The sequence below is a fragment of the Cryptomeria japonica genome, chromosome 8, assembly GCF_030272615.1.
Source record: "Cryptomeria japonica chromosome 8, Sugi_1.0, whole genome shotgun sequence".
NCBI classification, from domain to species: domain Eukaryota; kingdom Viridiplantae; phylum Streptophyta; class Pinopsida; order Cupressales; family Cupressaceae; genus Cryptomeria; species Cryptomeria japonica.
Genome location: NC_081412.1, coordinates 318,469,521 through 318,477,396, shown reverse-complemented (window position 1 = coordinate 318,477,396; position 7,876 = coordinate 318,469,521).

Here is a 7,876-nt window from a genome sequence, read left to right as displayed (position 1 = left end):
AAGATGGGTACACTAGTCAGACACTCCTTAAGAGTCTGAAAAATTGCCTCACACTGCTTTGTCCAAATAAGCTTCTTCCCTTTCCTTTAAAGAGAAGTAATGGGATGGCCTGTCCTTGAAAATCCTTTGAAAAACCAATAGTAGTGTAGTGTCGTAAATTGTACACCCTTGCTAGGGTGGTACAATTTCAAACTTAGGTTAGCACCCGCCTTAGTGTGTCTTGCATCTTGCGTTTCTAATTTCCCTTTAAGCATTTAATTAATTAATTAAATTAAATCTAAAGTCATATTTCATCACTTAATACATTATAAAATTGGGCCCTTTACCCTAAGTGTGCCCCTTTTAATTTTATTCCTCCAATAAATCATTTAATCATAAACCCTAATTATGTCCTATTTTGACCTTTAAGGCCCGATTTCGCATATCAAAACACCTCGAAATCAGCTATAACTTTGGGATTCACTCTAATATCATCATATCTAATGGCCTTGAAAATTTGGTGAAAAGTTGGTCGGATCGTGGCGGGAGTGCACATGGTCCTTGACTTTTTTCCTGAAATTTCAGGAGCACAATTCTATGATATTATAATGCTTAACCCCAAAAGATTGGTGGGAAATTCAATTCCTAGGTTGGCCTAAAGACAAAATTATGTCAAAATTAAGATCTAGGGTTTCATACATAAGAGCTCTCTTTCTTCATTTGAAGGGGACTAAGAACGATCTATCTATCGGATTTGATAATCTAAGAGCAGGTTTTTGGAGCACAAGGAGCCTTCTATCTAGTGAAAGAGAAGCCTATGTGGAGTCTTCAACAACATTCAACAACATTTCATCAAACATTCATCATCAATTAGGAGCCTTGAAGACATTGAAGAGTAATAGGAGATCTACTGACAATATCTCTCCCTTGGGGATTGGTATGATTTCATGTTATTTTCATGTCTTTGTAGCTTCTTTACATCAATTTGCATATTTACATTCATTCTTTAGATCATTTAGCATATTTGGTTTGAATCATTGTTATTTACGTTCACATTTACATTTAGGGTTTACTCTCATGCGTAGGGTAGCTCTAGTTTCTTTCATTTTAGGATTTTGCATACACACAAGGTTCTAGCACACACATTTTCAGTAAATTATTGGTTCTTTGTGGAGGTGGAAATAACCAAAATAGGGGTTTGAATAAGGGAAAAACCTATATAGCCACCCAAACCTTCCCTTTTTAGTTGCAGGTGCAGAAACAGGTACCCGAAAGGACTTTAAGCTCAGAAAAAGGCATCAAAACCACCCAGAATCATCAGATCTGCCCTAATCTACCTAGAACAGGGGCATGGGACCCTGGTCTTGCCCAAGACAGTGGCATGGAACCATGGTCCCTCCACTTTTTAGTGAAATTTGATAGGTTGCAACTTCAAGTTATCAAATTTGCAGTCTTTCAGTTGCAACCTCCTGTCTGCAGAAACAAGACATTGGCGTGAAACCCTGGTCTTGGTTAGTTTGGATCAGTTTGAAGCATAAAGTACACATTCATAATCCTCCCCCTTTCATTCTTTCAGTATCTAAGTTTCAGATCTGCAAGTTTGTTCAATTTCAAGTTCATTTATGCTTCATTCTTCATCTCCTAATCTAGTTGATCATTCAAACCCTAGTTTTTCTCATCATTTGCAACAAGAGGAATATAAAACCTAAGAGGTAATCCTTGGCTCTCTCTTTCTCACAAGAATTAGCCAAAATGAGCTATCTCCTAAGGCTCTTTTGTATTCCCAATGTGTTAGCTAAAGTGGGATTAGGTCCTAGTCACCCGGTCTCGCTTTTCCCACCTCCACAAGTAGTATCTTGAAAGGCCCATGAAATCACAAACTTTCATCACATTTGTAGGTGCTGGCCAATCTATGATTGCCTGAATCTTGGAGGGATCCATTGCGATACCCTCTCCAAAAATAACATGACCCAAATACTTCACCTCTGTCTGGAAGAACTTGTACTTAGCTAGATTGGCATACATTTGATTATCTTAGAGACACTGTAACACTTGTCTCAAATTCTCCTCATGCTCCTCCAAGGTCCTTGAGTAAATCAATATGTCATCTAAGAAAATAAGGAAAAATCAATCAAGGTAGGTCCTGAATACCTCATTCATCAGACTCGTGTAAACTGAGGGCACATTGGTAAGCCCAAATGGAATGACTGTAAACTTATAGTGCCCATAGAAAGTGTGGAAAGCTATCTGATGATTGTCCACCTCATGAATCCAAAGACAATGATGCCTTGACTTAAGGTCTATCTTAGAAAAGACCTTAACATCCTTAATCTGATTGAATAGATCATCAATCCTTGGGAAAGGATAACAATTCTCCATCATCACCTTATTCAACTGTCGGTACTAGTCTCTGCACAAGCGAAGAAATATGTCCTTCTTCTTGATAAATAGGACTGGTGCTCCCCACGAAGAAACACTAGGGTGAACGAATCCCTTAGCTAAAAAATCTTCCAACTACAGTCAAAGTTCACTCAACTTCTGAGTGGTCACCTGATAAGGTGCTTTAGAGATTAACTCTGCTCCATGAACTAGGTCTATCTAGAAATAAATATCATGCTTAGGTGGTATACTCAAAATATCACTGGGAAAAACATCTAAAAAATACCGAAGGATAGGATGATGGAGAAGGGGATCATCTTGAGTCCCTCCCTCATCCAAGTCACTATCACTTCAAATAGTTAACACCCTTGTCGCACACACTGTTTCAACTGCATAACGAAAATTATATGAAGAGAAATAGGTTGTTGCATATCCACAATCTCCACTCTCTCTCTGTGGTCAACAATACACTGCACCATCTTACAAAAACAATTTATACTAGCTTGGTGTGCGTCAAGCCAATCCATGCCCAACACAACATCATAAGATCCCAATGAAAGAACATGTATATCCACAACTATGGTGAAGACTGCTAGATCCAACACATAATTATGAACAAGAGAATACATGACCACCTTGGAACCAATAACTAACTCAACCTGCCACTTATCAACTTGCTTTGCCACCGAGAGCCCGCATTGCTCTACTAAAGAAAGGGTAATAAAGGAGTCTAAAGCTCTCAAATCAAACAATGAAGAGAGATAAATACCACTTATCCCACTTGTAGTCTCCATGACTATGCCTTTGTTCTTAGCTTGACGATTATTAGCTATAGTAAAAACTCGGTGAGATCTCCCTACATCTCTCCCAATAGGCTCAAAAGTTTCCTCTCTCTACCTAGACATTTGTACTAATCTCTAAGGGAAATGTACTGCAATATGAACTCCAAATGTAATGCCCACCAAGAATATCCTAGAGAAGCTAACCATCTAACTAGAAAACTTAGAGACAATTTTTAAAAAAAGGTTACAATACCATATAAAACTTAAATTAGATACATACATTAAACAAATAAGATTAATGTTACCTATTTTCACTAATAATTTCAATTAGGTAGAGCTTTTATGTTTTCAAAGATGAAAATAAAAAGGAACATTTATCTTTCTATACGACATTCATGAGCATAAAGAAAGTACAAAATATTACCATATTATTTGCATTTTTTAGATGCATATGACATAGGAGAGAGTTCATGATTTTTGACAAAAAGTAATCTATATTTAATGTAAATGAATAATGTCTCACACAAGCCATGAGACCAACTATTACAATGCAGATGAAGGAAAACATTGTACATTTAGAGATGTAAGGAAATATAAATGCATATATAAGGGAAGGTGACTTGTCATTGCCTGGATGACGAGTCCTTGTTGAGTTGCCTTGTATCCTCTTTTGTCTTCTGCTTGTCTTGCATACAATTGTAGCTTTCCTATTGCTCCTAGGTGCCTACATCTGAGAAAGAGTGTGTCAGAGAAATGAAGAATCATCATTCTATATATGTACATTCATCTAAAAATATACTATGATCCTCATGAGCATCAGAGCAGCTAGTTTGTCATATATGTACAACAAAACAAGGGCTATCAATATCCATCAAAATCTGAATTTCATTGTTTTATATAACATTGTTTACTCATTGTGCAGTTACATGTATATCATTCATTAATATTTTTATTCATCCGATAATTGCATGTGGAGTAAAATAAGGATCCCACAAGGGTTGAGCCCAACATGCTTCTATGTCATTATGACTTCATCAAGTAGGAACTCATCATCCACAATAATGAGCTAGTGAGGTCCTTGTTATAGATGACAAGTTTGTGTCTAATGGAACCAAACTGACATGAGAAAAACCTTATAATGATTACATCGGATGATAGTGATATAAATAGGATTAAACAGTAAGCACTGATTGATTACAAAAGGATCTCAAAGCACAAGTACCAGAGACTAGTCACAGTAATCAGAGCAATCAATTCTATCAATGGGGTTCCAGATCATGCCATGACTTCAAGACAAATTTGTGAAGCAATAACAATACTAAGAGAGCATGATACAAGAAATAGTAACGATTATTTGGTTGTAGGGTTAAAAGGTATGTCTGGAGAAACTATAATAGCTAAGGGTCCTGAAGACAAAATGAGCATTAATAGTATTCAAGATAAAGATAGTGGTTCAGTATATTATGAAGGATATAATGCATGTTGCTTACACTAACAGTAGCCTTGTCAAAACTCTTAAACAATGTAAACAACATAAAGACATGGAGTTGGTAAAGGTTGTCATTTGAATCATTTTCCAAATGATGTACAATGATCACTCTTGGACAGATACCAGTTCAAAGAAACAAAGTGAAAATTCTCAGTCATATAGTTTAGTGAAACAAATGCATTAGTTATAGTCATCCATTCATTGTGAGGTGCAAGAAAGAGATACAAGATAGTGAATGCAAGTTCATAGTGCACTATCAAAATCAAAGAAAATGTTTGTGCATTCTAAAAGGTCACTATTTCAATGGCCTTAATCACAATCAAAAGGACAATAAAGACAAAAGATAGCAAAGATCTAGAAGGATAAAGGATAATGGAGAGGACAATAAAGACAATAAATGCAACATAAGAATAAAGTGCACTCTTCTTCAATGAAAGTTACAATCCTAAGAAAATTTATCACTATCTAGGACACAAAACAGTGAAGAGGATCCATCTTCAAGACCATCACCAGTCATGAAAGGTCATTAAAGAGGACGATGTTGGTGCAGCTTGAGAAGCACATTAGAACAAGAAAAAGACACTGTTTGGTCTTAAAAGAAAAGCCACAAAAGAGTATCATGGCATAAGGAAAGAGATCTTAGTTGCAAAAGGGCATAATAAGAATAGTTCTATGATACATTCACTATCATTAGGGGACATTGTTGAAATCTAAAGATTATCCTCAAGGATCATATCTGAGAGGGTATCTTAAGGGTATAAAAACAATTCAAGGGATGAAGCTGGTAAGCATCATTGTCATTTAGTTGATGATGAATAAAGGACAATCCCATAATATGAAAAGGTAGAGCTATCAACCTGTATATGGTGAAAATGGAAACAACAATATTGAAAGACTAAATGAATTCAACCACAAAACCCTAGCCTAACAATAACAAAGATCCACCATAACATATGAAGATTACCTAAGACAATGCAAATCAAATGAAATCACAAAGATTATACCATCACATGTCCAATAGGGTTTGGATCTCCATTCTTCCTATCTCCATTGATCTTGCTTGATATATTTGCTCTCAGATTTTATATGTGCACAAGAGCTCAACAAAGAACGGAAATGTGGTTGCAAGTAGGCTTGATTGCATATGAAAGAGTGTAGTCAATTGATCAGGATGCATAGATTGATTAGGGTTGATAATGAAGGAAGCATCTCCTTATATAGAAGACACTATAAGAAATGGAGGGATAAGATTAAGAGGTGTAAAGGATAAATGGTTGGCTATGATTAGAGGGTAGGTAGAAGAAATAATAAAATAATAAGAGGGTAGGTAGTGTATGAATTAAGAGATAAATGACATGTGTCATGGGTAGAAAAGTTTAATGAATTAATTAAGTAAATAAAGATTTATTTAATTAATAGAAGAAGTGGGATCCATTAAATAAATAAGATATTTATTTAATTTAAGAAAAGGATAATTTAAATAAATAAAGGTATTTATTTAAATGAGAAATAAGGCTAGAAGAGGATAAATGAATTAATTAAATAAATAAAGATTTATTTAATTAATAGATGCATTAGGCTAAAATAATTAAATAAATAAAAATATTTATTTAATTAGACTGGACAATTTTAGGTGTCTACACAACCAAATCACAAGGCCTATAAGTAATCAAGAGTAATGAATGTTCAAATAATCAGTCATTTGGGAGCCATGATGTAATGCCCCACTAGGAACCCCAAAGGAAAACCATACAACTAAGCAACTAAGGGTGATTTTTTTTTTTTAAAGAATAAATCACATTAGGTGTTTTAATTACTACATTGCACATAATTACGCAAGTGGAAGACTTAACACATGAATTCCTAAAGGGGTTACCAATGAAGAATTATAAGATCGATTAAATTCCAAATTAAAGATTAATCCAATTATACATCAATTACTTAATGAATACAATAAACCATAATCACATAACCGATTTCATCATTGAAAGATTGAAAGTATTACAATATAAATTTCTCTTTAAGAAATCATTTGCACAAAGCATAAGGATAACTGAGCTAATAAAATTCATTAACTTAAGATTACATTATTCATCAAATACATGGCTTCCAATAATACATATAAAATTTACATCATTGCCAATTACGAGGTTACAAAAATCCATTGATACAAATGACCACATAGGTCTCAAAAGTACAATAATCTCCAACATGAGATGATACACGAACCACGAACCACAAGAATATCTGCGAAGCCAATCCCCGCATGAAGGCACAAACATACACATCTAATGGGAAGTGGCACTACCACCCGACCATGTGATCCCAAAACGGAATCACCCCACCATGCTAGGAGATAGAAAAAGACCCTCAAGCAAGCATAAGCAAGACATGGACTACAATACAAGAGTGACTCCACAATACTCTAGGTGAACTCAACATCACAACACACTAGTGACCCTAAAGAGAGAGTGTCATCGCATAGCTTATGATGGTTACCCTATGTAGGCCTCCTTAGGTCCCATCCCTCATCCTGGGTTATCCTGGTAACCTTTCCCAAACCCTCGGTTCCATCTAAGTCTTATGCGGAACCTACCAACCCTTCGTGAAGACAAGGTGGTCGATTTTCCCTTCCAGGCCTTCCCACTACATATTGAGCCTATACGAGCACTCAACCATGCACGAGGTACAATATCTTAATTAATGTTAAGAACTACCCACCCCCTAATCAATTATTAGCTTATCACTTATTATCTCACTTTCGAGGGATTATCCTGCCAACCACTTCAGGCGCGACCCCCACTCGAAAGCTACTCTCCCATAGCATACTAAACAAACATGGTCACTCTACGAGGACCCTATGGCGAAACAGACAGCCATAACACCACTACAAAAAATAGGTGACCAAAAACATAGTCTTACTAACCCTTGGTTAACCATAAGGAATAAGCACAATGTGGTTAACACAACGAGGTCATAAATACAACACCTGATCAAGAGGTACAATGAACACCACAATAGGATGACTAAACATTGACAAGAATTTGCAACAAAATAAGCCCCTTGCAAGAAATGTTAAATTCACTAAGACCGAACTCAGACAATCTTTTGAAATTAACAACATCATATACACTTGCAAATTCATTGTAAAATTTGATAAAACACCACCATAATGATTAAGAGAAAATCAAGTCATCATTGAACTAATAAGACTAGAAATCTAACTAATCATAAATAATCAATTTAC